The sequence below is a fragment of the Trematomus bernacchii genome, unplaced genomic scaffold (assembly GCF_902827165.1).
Source record: "Trematomus bernacchii unplaced genomic scaffold, fTreBer1.1, whole genome shotgun sequence".
NCBI lineage: Eukaryota > Metazoa > Chordata > Actinopteri > Perciformes > Nototheniidae > Trematomus > Trematomus bernacchii.
The window spans coordinates 834,604-847,054 of NW_022987910.1; the positions used below are offsets into that span (position 1 = coordinate 834,604).

General features: G+C 39.8%; 1 protein-coding gene across 1 annotated transcript in view; it reads left to right on the forward strand.

The window, feature by feature from the left end:
- The first annotated feature begins 6,986 nt into the window (after nt 1-6,986).
- Nucleotides 6,987-12,451, forward strand: part of grm5b (glutamate receptor, metabotropic 5b) — a 65,327-nt gene continuing 59,862 nt past the window's right edge. The window contains 1 exon segment of the mRNA XM_034115340.1: nt 6,987-7,016. The gene's annotated coding sequence lies outside the window, so the exon portion shown is untranslated.

Sequence of the window (12,451 nt, forward strand, 5' to 3'; positions counted from 1 at the left end):
TGCTCAGGATAATATTCTTGAATCCTACATGTTATCTTGAGACCAGCTGACCTGCCTTACTTTACCCCAGGCAGAGAGAGAGTGTGTGTGGGCCAAATTCTGGCCCGGAATTTATCCAGTTTGCATTAAAAATGGGAAAAAGCCAGGGATGAAAGACTAAAAGAATGTAAGAAGTTCTTACATTCAAGAAGATTTAAATGTTAAATTACACCGAACATTAATGAGAATTAGGTCTTGTGCCACAGTGACCTTGCTGTGCACGTTTTCAGTAGGGCCAGACTTTTAGGTTTTTCCTCAGGGTAAAGTAATACGATACGATACGATATACTTTATTGTCCCCGTAAGGAAACTTGTTCTGGACTCCATCCTGCAGTTCCGCATACATGTACATATACAAACATAGTGGACATTAAGAGACATACACATATCATCAGTCATACACCGTTTGAACAAACACAATACACAGACGCACATACTGACAATGGCGACCTATTGCACAACCCCCATGGCCAACATTTAAAAAGTACATTTCATTACATTTGACTACATTTCATTTCATGTGAATGTTAAGAAGCTTAATCGACATAGGTAGGAATGAGTGCTTATAGCGGTTCAGCCTGCTCTTGGGAACCCTGAATCTTCTACCAGAAGGTAGGAGCTGGAATTCTGGGTGGAGTATGTGGGTGGGATCAGACACAATTTTTTTTGCCTGTCTGATAATGGACTGCTCGTATATGTTTTGGAGAGATGGGTGTTTTTTAACCCCCATAATTTTCATAGCAGTACCAGGCGAGCGATCTGTGACTTTGACTGCATTGTCAAGTTACCATACCAGGCAGTAATACCATACCTCATGATGCTCTCCAACACTGCATGATAGAACAGTAACATGAACTTCTGGTCGACTCCGATTTTTTAATGCAGGAGTTCTGCTCAATTTGGCTTCCCCATTATGTCTAAATTAAAATACAAAAAACATTCTGAGTAAGTTAGACATATAAAGTTACTGCCTGCTATCTTAAGACATAGACCAGGCTACTTATGTTAGGCTAATTATCACCTTCAACTATCTCAAAAATAATGACAGAAAATACATAACCATTGAGATGTACCCTTTTGAGACCATGTAAATCCTAAAGGTTAAGCAAACATGATGAGCTCAAAACTTAAAATAACAGGCACAGTGCTTGTTTCTGTATACAAAACAACAATAGTACAAATCATGCCCTGAAAAGACTTATGCTAAACTTTAAACAATTTGTTGCAGCTTTGGCGCAAAAAAAACCATTGGAGAAATTTAGATTATAGGGGTAATATTAGTCTAACTAAAGTCGTCCAGCAAACAAAAAATGAACAACATATGCAACACTTGAAATAACTTGATCATTTCATATTCAATACTTCCATAAAGCCTTTGTAGCTTGTGTGTAAGATTAAGTTCACATAACTGACCTTATTTACTTCAGAATTAAAAATCTAAAGTAAGTTACAAACTCTTTTCATGCCACATAAATGTGAAAAGCTGTGGCAGTTTCCTCCTTTTCCACTACAGAAAGGCAGACTATAATAAAGAATACAAACCATCAAACAAACTTTTTTTATCACTGTTGCCTAACAAAAATCTATGTTTGAGAAAAAAGTACACAGTTGAGTGCTCTTCCCAGTGGTATTTTTCCTATGATGATGAAAGTTGGCGCTGTTATCCTTTTAATTTCAATTAATGTGTGAGAAAGTGAGAAGAGTTTTTCTTTTTGTTAATTACAACAATTTTTGTTAATTACAACAATTTTTGTGCTGCTTCTTCAAGGTGCATTTACTTTGTTCGCAGTACATTACAGGCCATTATTTTCGGTGTTCTTCCGTAAATACACAGACACACAAAGATGATAAGTTATACTGTATATGCAAACTGTGTCAACATTTTTATCAGTTGATTGCATTATGGTTAAAATATAATGGTAATAAACGATCACCTATCAAATCCAAAGTGTAAAAAAATAAATACCAGTATTGATAACTACATGTATTTGAAGTACAACTATTGAAACTGCAGCAGAATATCTTGTGTTTCATTGATGTAATAAATAATAATGGTAATACATCTCCCATTAGTTTTCTGGAAGTAGTTAAGGCTTTATTGTGCTGACAAAAAGCATTTGATCATGGTGCCATATAGGTACTAAATACGGTTTGAATAATTAATTATAATATATTCAATAAACATGTAGCAAATGTAGCATTAAACAAAGTTACAGGTGCTTAAAAAACATTGTAGCCTACAATAAAATACATCATGATGTCCTCATAATGGTACAACGTGACGGTCATCCGCACAATACAAGAATGTATGTGGAAAGAAAACGAGAGTGAGAGAGATTGTTCTCCACCATATGCTTTGCCACAAAGTCTTATTCCGCAGACTAGTACAGTCAGGCCCAGAGCATAAAGTCATCTGCGCAATCCTCAGGATCACAAGCCGGTCACATGCTGCCGGAGCCGGGCACGGGGTGCAGCTTATCCGCTGCAGGAGCGCAGCGGAGCGCACATGAGTGACCATCACAGGATAAACCTGACCGCAGGGCTGCTGAGAGAGAGAGAGTGTGTGTGTGTGTGTGTGTGTGTGTGTGTGTGTGTGTGTGTGTGTGTGTGTGTGTGTGTGTGTGTGTGTGTGTGTGCGCGCGAGAGAGAGAGAGAGAGAGAGAGAGAGAGAGAGAGAGCTGTTTCTTTGAACTTACTGAGAATTCCACTTTCTTTAAAGCTCTCCAGTAACAGCAGTTCACTCACTCAAGTTACTCCTGCATGTTTCAACAACCATGTGACATCAACATTTCTCATAAATATCTTTATATTTTATCCCATCCAGACACAAGAGGGCAGCATGACCCATGTATTGGTTAATTGCCTGAAACAGAGGAACCCCACAGGGACCTGTCATAGCATTGTTATTGTTTCCTTTTCGTAATGAGACAGCATTAAAGGGAGACCACTGATGATTTGACCAGCTTGCAGTATATTTAATGGTTATGTGACCTTCTTTCAGTTCAGAAAGCGTATTTATTCAAAATCCACCCACACGTGAGACAAATCTTTCTGATTTCTACTAAAAGGAAGAAACTTAATTTGCACCTTGTTCCCAAAGGAGATAATTTGTGTCTTTGCAAGAATATTAAAACATTGCTATCAGTCAAATGTATTGAAACAGGTGGAACTGTAGCCCACCCAAATGGTGTTGTTCTCACACCGTTTCACAGGTAATGGGCTCCTTTCATCACAGCAGTTTGTGTGTGTGTGTGTGTGTGTGTGTGTGTGTGTGTGTGTGTGTGTGTGTGTGTGTGTGTGTGTGTGTGTGTGTGTGTTATTGCTGACCTGTGACCTAATGCTCCTCATCTGCATCTTGACAGAGTGAGAAAGATAGATCTACAGATAAGATGAATTGATCAACAGAACATCGATATTCAACAATAATGATTTCCCTTCTTTCAATATCTCAAGTGTGACATTTCTGTGACAGTTAACTGAATATCTTTTGGTTTATAAGTTTTTTCCTAGATTTGTTGTGATGTTCCTTTTTGAATATTGTGGTGCTGCAGCATCCAACGTTTGTGTGCTGTCCCTGTTTCCAGGTTATCTTGGTTGTAAGAGACACTGTGACAGCTTGTCATCCTCTGCTGGAAGTTTACACAGACATTGAGGCTTCCTCTAGTTTGTATGCACCCAGAATCCGTAAAAGACTGCCAGAACATCTGGGGACATAACCTTCTTTTCGAAAGTGTGATTCATCCTATCACATCCTAAACATTTGATAAATAACAACCAATACAGTGTTAAGTTATATCACAAATCCTGCTAAATGCAAATATGTTCGAGGCTTATCTTTTAAAGGAAATTCATGTCATTTGAATGGCTTTTTATGATTAGGTATAGGCTGATGAGGTAAGATTATTCACTTGATTACAGCGAGTTTCAGCTAGTTTCAAACTCTTTGCAGTCAAGTTGCATTATGGTAAAATAGGTGTCAAAGTGTCACATAAAAAGGGTTGACATTATGACATTGTTTCATCAAACTGGCGAACGTGTTAAACATGTACAGTAGTTGGGATGTATCAAGCATTTTAAGGAAGCATAAATGCCTTATGATAACACAAGCAAAACAATCAAGATGATCAGGCGTATTAGGAATTAAATATAAGAGGTGAAGGTTTACTACATATCACAGTTGTATTGTTTAGTTCCTTTAAAACAAAAGAGTGACATTGGAAGGTGTGATAGAAGAAAATCCTTCAGTTACATTAAAACCCCAATATTCACTTCTTCAATGAAGCAGGAATCACATTACGAGTGAATGTTTCATAACTGACAGACTTATTTCTCCGTTAGCATTATGTGATTGCAGTGTTTTTTTTGTTCTACTTTGAATATCTCAGACAAGTGACAACCCTGTAAATCAGCTATGTGTCTATGGCAACCATGGGAAACCAATGTTATTTTGAAATGCCATTGAATAATTGATTTGCCGACTGTGACACTGACTCTGTTGTGCTTGTGATTTGCGGAGGAGTGTGTTAAAAAGAGAATGTTACCCCTATGGATGTTTAGATGCCTGTGCTGTACACTCACACATTACATTACAGTCATACATAAAAGTATAGGGTGTCCTGAAACCTTATTTCCTTCGAACCAGGGGACCTGTCGCCGTGATGCACTCCACTGTAGCCCACACATTTGGCCTAACAGTGTCAGTGTCATATTACGCACATGCAGTGTGGTAAATGGATCATTTTCATTTCTCACACTTTCCAATTCAATTCACTGGGATTTGAAATCTACTCTGTCACATGTTTCAATATGGGTTTGCTTATTGATCCAAATGTGCATCAATCACGTTTCAGGTCTCATTCTTTGCAAGTAGGAGTTGAATTTGTTTCTGAATGTGTGAAAGAGACTGGAATCTAATGAGTCAAATTGAGCTGATCCATTGGTTTCTGCTTGATTTCCTTTTATTACAGCAGTGAAGGGTTGGCATTTCATCTGTGCTAAACAGCTCGGTTTAAAAAAACAAGGACTCGATGTGACAGCTGAAAGAAATGTCCTGTGTGTCGGAGTCTCTAAATTCTGTGTGTGCAAGGATCCATCACATTTCCATGGCAATGTAATGTAATGTAATGTAACCCATTTGAGGCAGCTACACGGACAGACAATTTACCTAACATCCATCTATTTCTCAGTGTTCATTTCAGAATAAGGATTATCTTCCAAATTCTGCATTTTACCTCTAAATGTGTCATATTGCAACAACAAAGATATCCCAGAATTTATTTTCAACACCTCCAGTGAGAAATTGCAGCAATCGGTTTCCTATAATTCACTGCCGTCCAGTCAATCGTTTAATGGTGCATTCAATTGATCGCAGACCTTGTTGTGTGCATCATATTTGTGTTCAGGTGGTCAATGGTAAATACATCACATAATCTAGATCAATGAAAAATCAATGTAGTGTTCGTGTTAGCTGCCTGATTGTGAAATGTATGAGAAGCAATTAAAGTGTAAGTTATATGGATATATAAATGGAAGCTATGAATACATTGACATATTTAAAGAGTTCAATTCAACACTGTCCAAAGCTGGTACGTTGCCAGTTTAACATTCTGTGGAACTTCAACTGTTAGCTCAATTACTGCGTTGTGGAATTGTCTTGTCTAATTTATTGTAACTGATAGGTACCATTTTGTTCGCTGTTCGATTGATTGTGTGACCTGCTGATATTTGGTCAGCTGCTGGAACATTTCATTAGGTTTATTTTCTGTTTGATTACACAGTCTGGCCCTTTGAGGGGATCCAGCTCTTCAATCAGAATGTAATGTTCATTAAATTGGAGGCAACTGGTCTTTTTACTTTTGGCATTTGTAGGACCGTGTAAAGCCACTGGGTAAAGCCACTGAGAAACCCACATTTTCTCAGATTTAGTTTGGTTCAAAGTAAAAGAATAAACACATTTTCTGTTTATAAAATTGGCTATCTTATTATCAGCTCAACTTCACCTTTGACCAGACCTTAAGAAAAAAAGAGATAAAAATGCTGTAGGCTAGTTGTCTTACTGCCCTAATGAAATTACAAAATTGCAACAAAGTCATGGGGTCTTTTGGGCTCCTGAGTGTCCGTTTCCTGTGGCAGCTGCAAGCTTTGCATACTGGTAATTGAGCCTTGGGTATTTTACTAGTTTTGTAATGGCTCGTGACAACTTAAAAGATAATGACTACCATGTTGACACACAATATTTATAGCCAGACACACAAGCGAAACAATTAGATAGAGACAGAGAGCTTTTTATGTCGTCTATAAGCACATTGGCCAGTTAGATCAGGGATAGAGAGAGAGTGAGAGAAAGAGATAAAGGTCAGGGTTAGTAAGGCTATCACTGCATCAGCTAAAGCCCCGTCCTGTGTGTGTGTGTGTGTGTGTGTGTGTGTGTGTGTGTGTGTGTGTGTGTGTGTGTGTGTGTGTGTGTGTGTGTGTGTGTGTGAGTGAGTGAGTGAGTGTGTGTGTGTGTGTGTGTGTGTGGGCCTATGTCAATGCTCTTTTAATGGTCTGCTAATCCTAAATGCATTTGGCTGGCGAATTAATCCAAGCCTTGTCATAGCCAAGCTTTAAAACCCTTTTCTATCCCAACCCTGTCTCTCTCTCGATCTTCCTTCCTCCCAGGCTACTCTCTATCAGTTTCCATCTCCAGATGGTATCTTGGAGGTAGGTGTGATACAGAGAGAGAGCAGAGGGAGAGAGAGAGAGACATAGAGACAGAGAGAGAGAAAGAGAGAGAGAGAGAAATAGAGAGAGAGAGGATGACCTGTGACGCGAACGGAGCCTCCTCATTGGAGCGGAGGAGAGAGAAAGAGAGAGAGGGGGGTTCATTTGTTGCCATAGTGAAAACGTAGATTACCCACAGACAGCATGATGCGCTGATGCACGCGTGAAGGGATGCTGTGTTTCTCCAGGAGCATTCACCTGTCCTGCATGCAAAGGTATGTAACTTCTCTTGTTTTGCACTCGTGAATGGGACTTTATATAATTGCATGATCGAGTAAAGATCTATTTCTCCTAAAACACACAAGTTCATGTCTGGGATTCGTAATCGAGTCAGACGCTTCCTCAGATAGCTCCCCTTTACGTGTTATGGAATTATAGGAGAAGTACGATGTATTTTATAGCCAGTTGCATCAAAGAGTGATCATGAAATATTGACTTGTATCGACAACATCATTTATACTGCAATATGTATGTAGGCTAACATTAGATGCATGGATAAAACAAAGAAGTTACATATTATTTGTTTTCTAAGGGAATATTGTTCAGTCATAAAGCAACATACATTTCTAAATATTGCTTCCAGTAAAAAAAAACATCAATTCGGTGTTTTTTAAAGGAAAAGTTATCTTCATAAAAAGTTGCCATGCCCTTTAAAATAGGCTACACAAACAAGTATATTTTCGTACAAAACCTGAGACAGTCTTTGCTTGCAGTCAGTGTTATTATGGCTGGAGACATTTGCAGGGGGGCAGGATATTTCCATTAGATTCCTATTGATTTTTTAGATTTGTTAATGATTTGATCTCTGTGGGTCTTTAAAGTTGGCGCCAGTCGAAGCTGTATAGGTTAATGGCTCTTCTGTGACCGCCATGAAACTTCAAATGTTATCGATCTCCTCCAGTGCGTCGTTATCCCAGTTTACAGCGTCACCTCTGATGTGTGTGTGATCCGAGGGGAGAGAGACGGTCCAGCTTCATTCTACACAGGAGGCTATTAGAAGAACCACTGATCGCCTACTAGGCCCTGCGTCCATTTCTTTGATCAGTACAATTTAATTAAAGGCGTGTGTGAGTCCAGGCTTTACAGTACAAGTCAAAAGGACCATTGACTCAGATGGGTGCACACAAGGGAAATAAAAAAAAAGATACTGAAAGCTACAATCTACTTAGCTTTGAGAGCTTTAGCCTACTCGTTTTTCCCCAAATGAGTTTTCAAATGTTGGCTATCAACAGTGTAGCCCTCCAACCTCTTTCCACTGCAGTTTATTGTATTACCAAATGTGTTTTATGATTCGGAAATCTGTAGTCATAGGCTATATTTTAATTACACTGTGCTTGTAAGCCTATCTAGACAATCGTTTAAAAAAAATCATAATCTCTTTGAACAGCACATTAGTTTTATGCAAAGTAGGCCTATTCTTAATTATTGATGTAAAATGCTGGCTTGCCTTAATATACTCACTCTACGTGCAATGTGAACCTGCTACCACTTGCTTTGTAATACTTTAGGGGCTGTGTTCATGTCAATAAGTCACATTTAAACGTAGGACACTTTTGGAACAGGAGAGAAAGTGACAACAAACCGGAAGTCAGCTTTGATTGGCTGAATCGTGCAGGTCACAGGTGTTCCGTCTGTACAATTACTTCGCTCTTTTCGGTGGCGTGTAATTTCGGTTTGTAGTAATGTGGGTTGAGTTTATGCACCACAGAAGACGACTTTTTTGGTGCGTAGCTGGCAGAAAACTGGATATCTCGGAAAATGGGAATCACAACTTGACGAAGAAACAGTTTTAGATAAGCTAAAAAGCAATTAGCCTAGGCTAGCTAGCAAAACAGTCATGTTGTTAGCAATTAGTCAGTGCAAACCAGCTGCTAGCTTGTCCAATTTTAGGAACACAGTTTTTTTGTTTGTCCTCACTCCTCGCCTCATCAGGTAGAAAGAAACGATGAAGGACAGGAGGATAAGCAAGATAGATGAGGTGAAAGAAATGTTCAAAAACAAGCTGAGAGACCCAAGGGACATAGAAGATAAGAGGAGAGGAGGCCAAATGAAAAGGTTGGTGTTTGAGTGAAATTAAGTGGCGTAAACTAAATAATTTTCTTAAGTACAATTTTGAGGTACTTGTACTTTACTTAGGGCTTTAAATTGTTTGCTACTTTTTACTTCGACTTTGATTTACTCCACTACATGTATCTAATAACTTTGGTTACTTTGCATATTTTGATTAATGGTGTGAAATATAATCAAGACTTTAGTTACACCTGGTGTAAATTCACAAGCTACCCTGCAAGGTAAGGTAACTAAAACTAGCTGCACCTTTACCAGCTTTGATAACACTTTGCATCAATAATTATGATCAAAATATGATATTACTGAACATAAGGAGTACTTTCGCTTTTTGTACTTGAGTAACCTTTACTTGTTACAGAGTATTCCTGCACTTTGCTACTTGTACTTGTACTTAAAGATCTGAGTACTTCTTCCAGTTAGACTAAAGGGGGAAATTAAATGGAGATGGACTGGAGGTTATAAAGATGGAGAGCTGGAAAGGAGTGGATGAGAGGCGAAATAAAGCTCGCAGATAGGTGGGATTGGATGGGGGTGTGTGGAGAGGGGCTTAGGCACGAGAGGAGGAGCGAGGGGCGCGAGGTGTTTGGAGACACGCTCAGGTGTGCGTGACTGGAAAACGGAGGGAGCTCTGCACAGAGACAGCTCCGGTGTGTTTGACATTGGAATACACGTTATCGGCAGTGTCTTCTCTCTGCGTGTTGGAACTTGCAACCTAATTGCCAAACCGTGTCGAGGACGCCAGCGAGACATAGAATCAAATAAGGTAAGATTACGATTTCTGCAGAAATGTAATGAAAAGACCACCGTGTTTCTTCACACACTTATCCCGCCTGCCCTACTCAATATTCTGCTCAGAGTCGCACTTTGATATTATTGTTCTTGCAGTACCCATGGAGGGACTCACTTGCAGTTACATCGGGACTCCTTATCCTTGAATTATATTAAGGTTATTTCCAGAGATACATCCCAATAGGACGGAGAGGGATCAGAAACCTGGCTTTTATCCGTGCATGCTGTAACAAGGTTAATTTCAGACGGTGTCTCTGTCATGCTTTGCACCATTCGCATGTACAAAATAAATAATCGCATGAGTGTTTGATTCGGTGCAAATGATGGACTCTGATCTCCTACTGCGGTTGACGGATGCAGCTCTGCGCCAGTCATTGTTGTTGTCTCCGGATTTCATTTCTCCTTGGAGAGAGGCAGCTTGCCCGGACGCTGCACATCCATAATATCAGTTAATGCATTGCTTTATAGTGACGCTAAATGAACATCAACGAAGCCCCATAGACACAGCATGTAAATCAGCTACAATGAGGTCGTTGAAACAGACGATTGAGATATGGCTGCAGATGAAGTGATTTGAGGTCAGAGCTTGTTTGGGAGAGTAAAGTCAGGCGCCGCTGTCTCACACCTTGTCTGGTGTGCAGCTGCAGCAGGTAGAGTCAATACTGTGTTGGCACAAATACTTTACATGTATGTTTTATTCAGAGGCTGTGTTGTATAACATTACCAAAGGGAGATAATCCACAGTTCTCAATAGTGCGTTTACAGTGACATAATGTGATATAGATGTTGGCTTGATCACTACACTGAATTTTGATTCTGAGAGATTCTGATGGGGGGTTTGACATCTTCCTGCCTGTAATTGTTCGATAAGATCATTCAGTGAGTCTGATTAGATGGAATGTCTGACAAAAATGTATTTGGCTGTAGCAGTCAGGGTAGATGCATGTAAGAAACTAAAATGTGAATGTAGTGTTGGTGTCTCTAAGCCTCAGTGGTGTCAGCACCAGGGACAGCTCCTATAGTGGCACTTAGGTCGTTTCAGAAACAAGGCAGCAGTCACTTAAGAGCAAAATAACTTAACTTTTTAGAATTGCTGAAACGCCTTATTTCCTGCTGCAAAATAAAGTCCCCTGTCCACTCGGGAACAAGACACACATGGAGACAAATTGTCACACATGGAAGATGAGCACAAACCGCCCCTGGATAACTGAAGCTTCCCTGAAATATTGCTGCTTCCTTGTGGTGTGTACACAACAGAAATCACAGTCCAACCCATTTTAGTTGCCGATGAATTATTTTGGAAGCATTGCGTTATGGAATAGCTTGATGGTGCCAATTTGCTCGGTTGAACTTCCATTCAGTTGTGTTATATTCGCAGGAAGATACAAACATTCTCTTTTATTTAAAGATGCGTTATCGGTTATTAAACTGTGATGCTGGTACTCCATTTTCTTCCTACATTTTCTGCTGGTCGTATATAACTCTTACAAGTGCACACGGCCAGAAGGTGATGAGATAATGCTCTCTTAAGATCACGTCGTTGAATGCACAATAACTATAGGGCATTCAGGATGCCTCCATGTAAGCATGTTTAGGTCTTGTTTGCGTCGGTTTGTGTCTTGATGTACATTTATCTAAGGACACTTTTTTCCCCAATTAATTTAATTTGTCAAAACTTACAGTAAAAAAGTTTTACAGTCCAACTCAAGCCACTCAGACGATAAAAAGAGCAACAGCAATCTATTTTGAAACCTCCAGACGCTGACCCTGCTCCATCATTTATTACAAACAGCAATGTCTGTGCGTCACACAGAGCAAGACGGAGAAAATAAATGTGTTTGCTTACCAGGGATTCTTTTAGATAAATTGTTATTGTTATCATCCCTGTTTAATGAACACTAAATTAAATGCTTTCTCAACACGTAAAAGAGTGTGAGTTTGCACTAATGAAACTCATTGAATTAAAGCAAGACAGAGGGAGGGAGAATGCTGGTCTCCGCCTGTGATGTCTGTTTAAGTGTGTATAGAAGTTGATTTGGAAGGTTTTTAAAATGCCCTTGTGCTTAGTTTGGATAGAACTAGACATAAAAATGCCTAATAGCGTGTGCAAAATGTTTGTTTAGGGAATGAGGATTTGATTTTCTCTTCCTCTCAGCTACAGTTAGGCCTACGCAACAAGAGAGAGACACAGAGGGGGAGTGTGACAGAGGCACAGCATGTAAGCCACTGTGTGAGAGAGGCATACTGAAGAGACGATTGCAAATGAAACAGTGGCTCGTCTCAGGGAGAGAGAAGCGGGTGGGGAAAGGACTTTTAGGTGAGTGGGAATTTGAATTACCCGAGTTAGCAGTGTCATTTGTAACTTCACATTAATGTGGCAGTAGATCTAGGGGAACAGTAGACGAAGACACAATCGCGTCATTGGTACAGACAGAGTGTGTGTGTGTGTGTGTGATAGCCGAGTTTTGTTTGATTTGTTCATTATGGGAGCAGCAGTTAGGCCTGTTGCCATCCTGACACTGGCATGTTAATTATGTTCAGTGAGACTCTCTGTCCCCTGATGCCTCTTTTTATCACTCTCTTTCTTGTTCCGTTCTCATCTCCCTTTCTAGCTTCATCTCTCCTCCTCTTCATCTTTCTACATGCACTTCCCCTTTTGCTTCCTTCTCCCACGCCGCCGTTCCCCCTTTGCTCACCAAATCTTTCCACCTTCTGTCTTTTTGTCTAATACTGCACTCGGTTTCCTTTCCTTCTAACATGTCCCTCTCCTCTATTGCTCTTTTCTATCCAA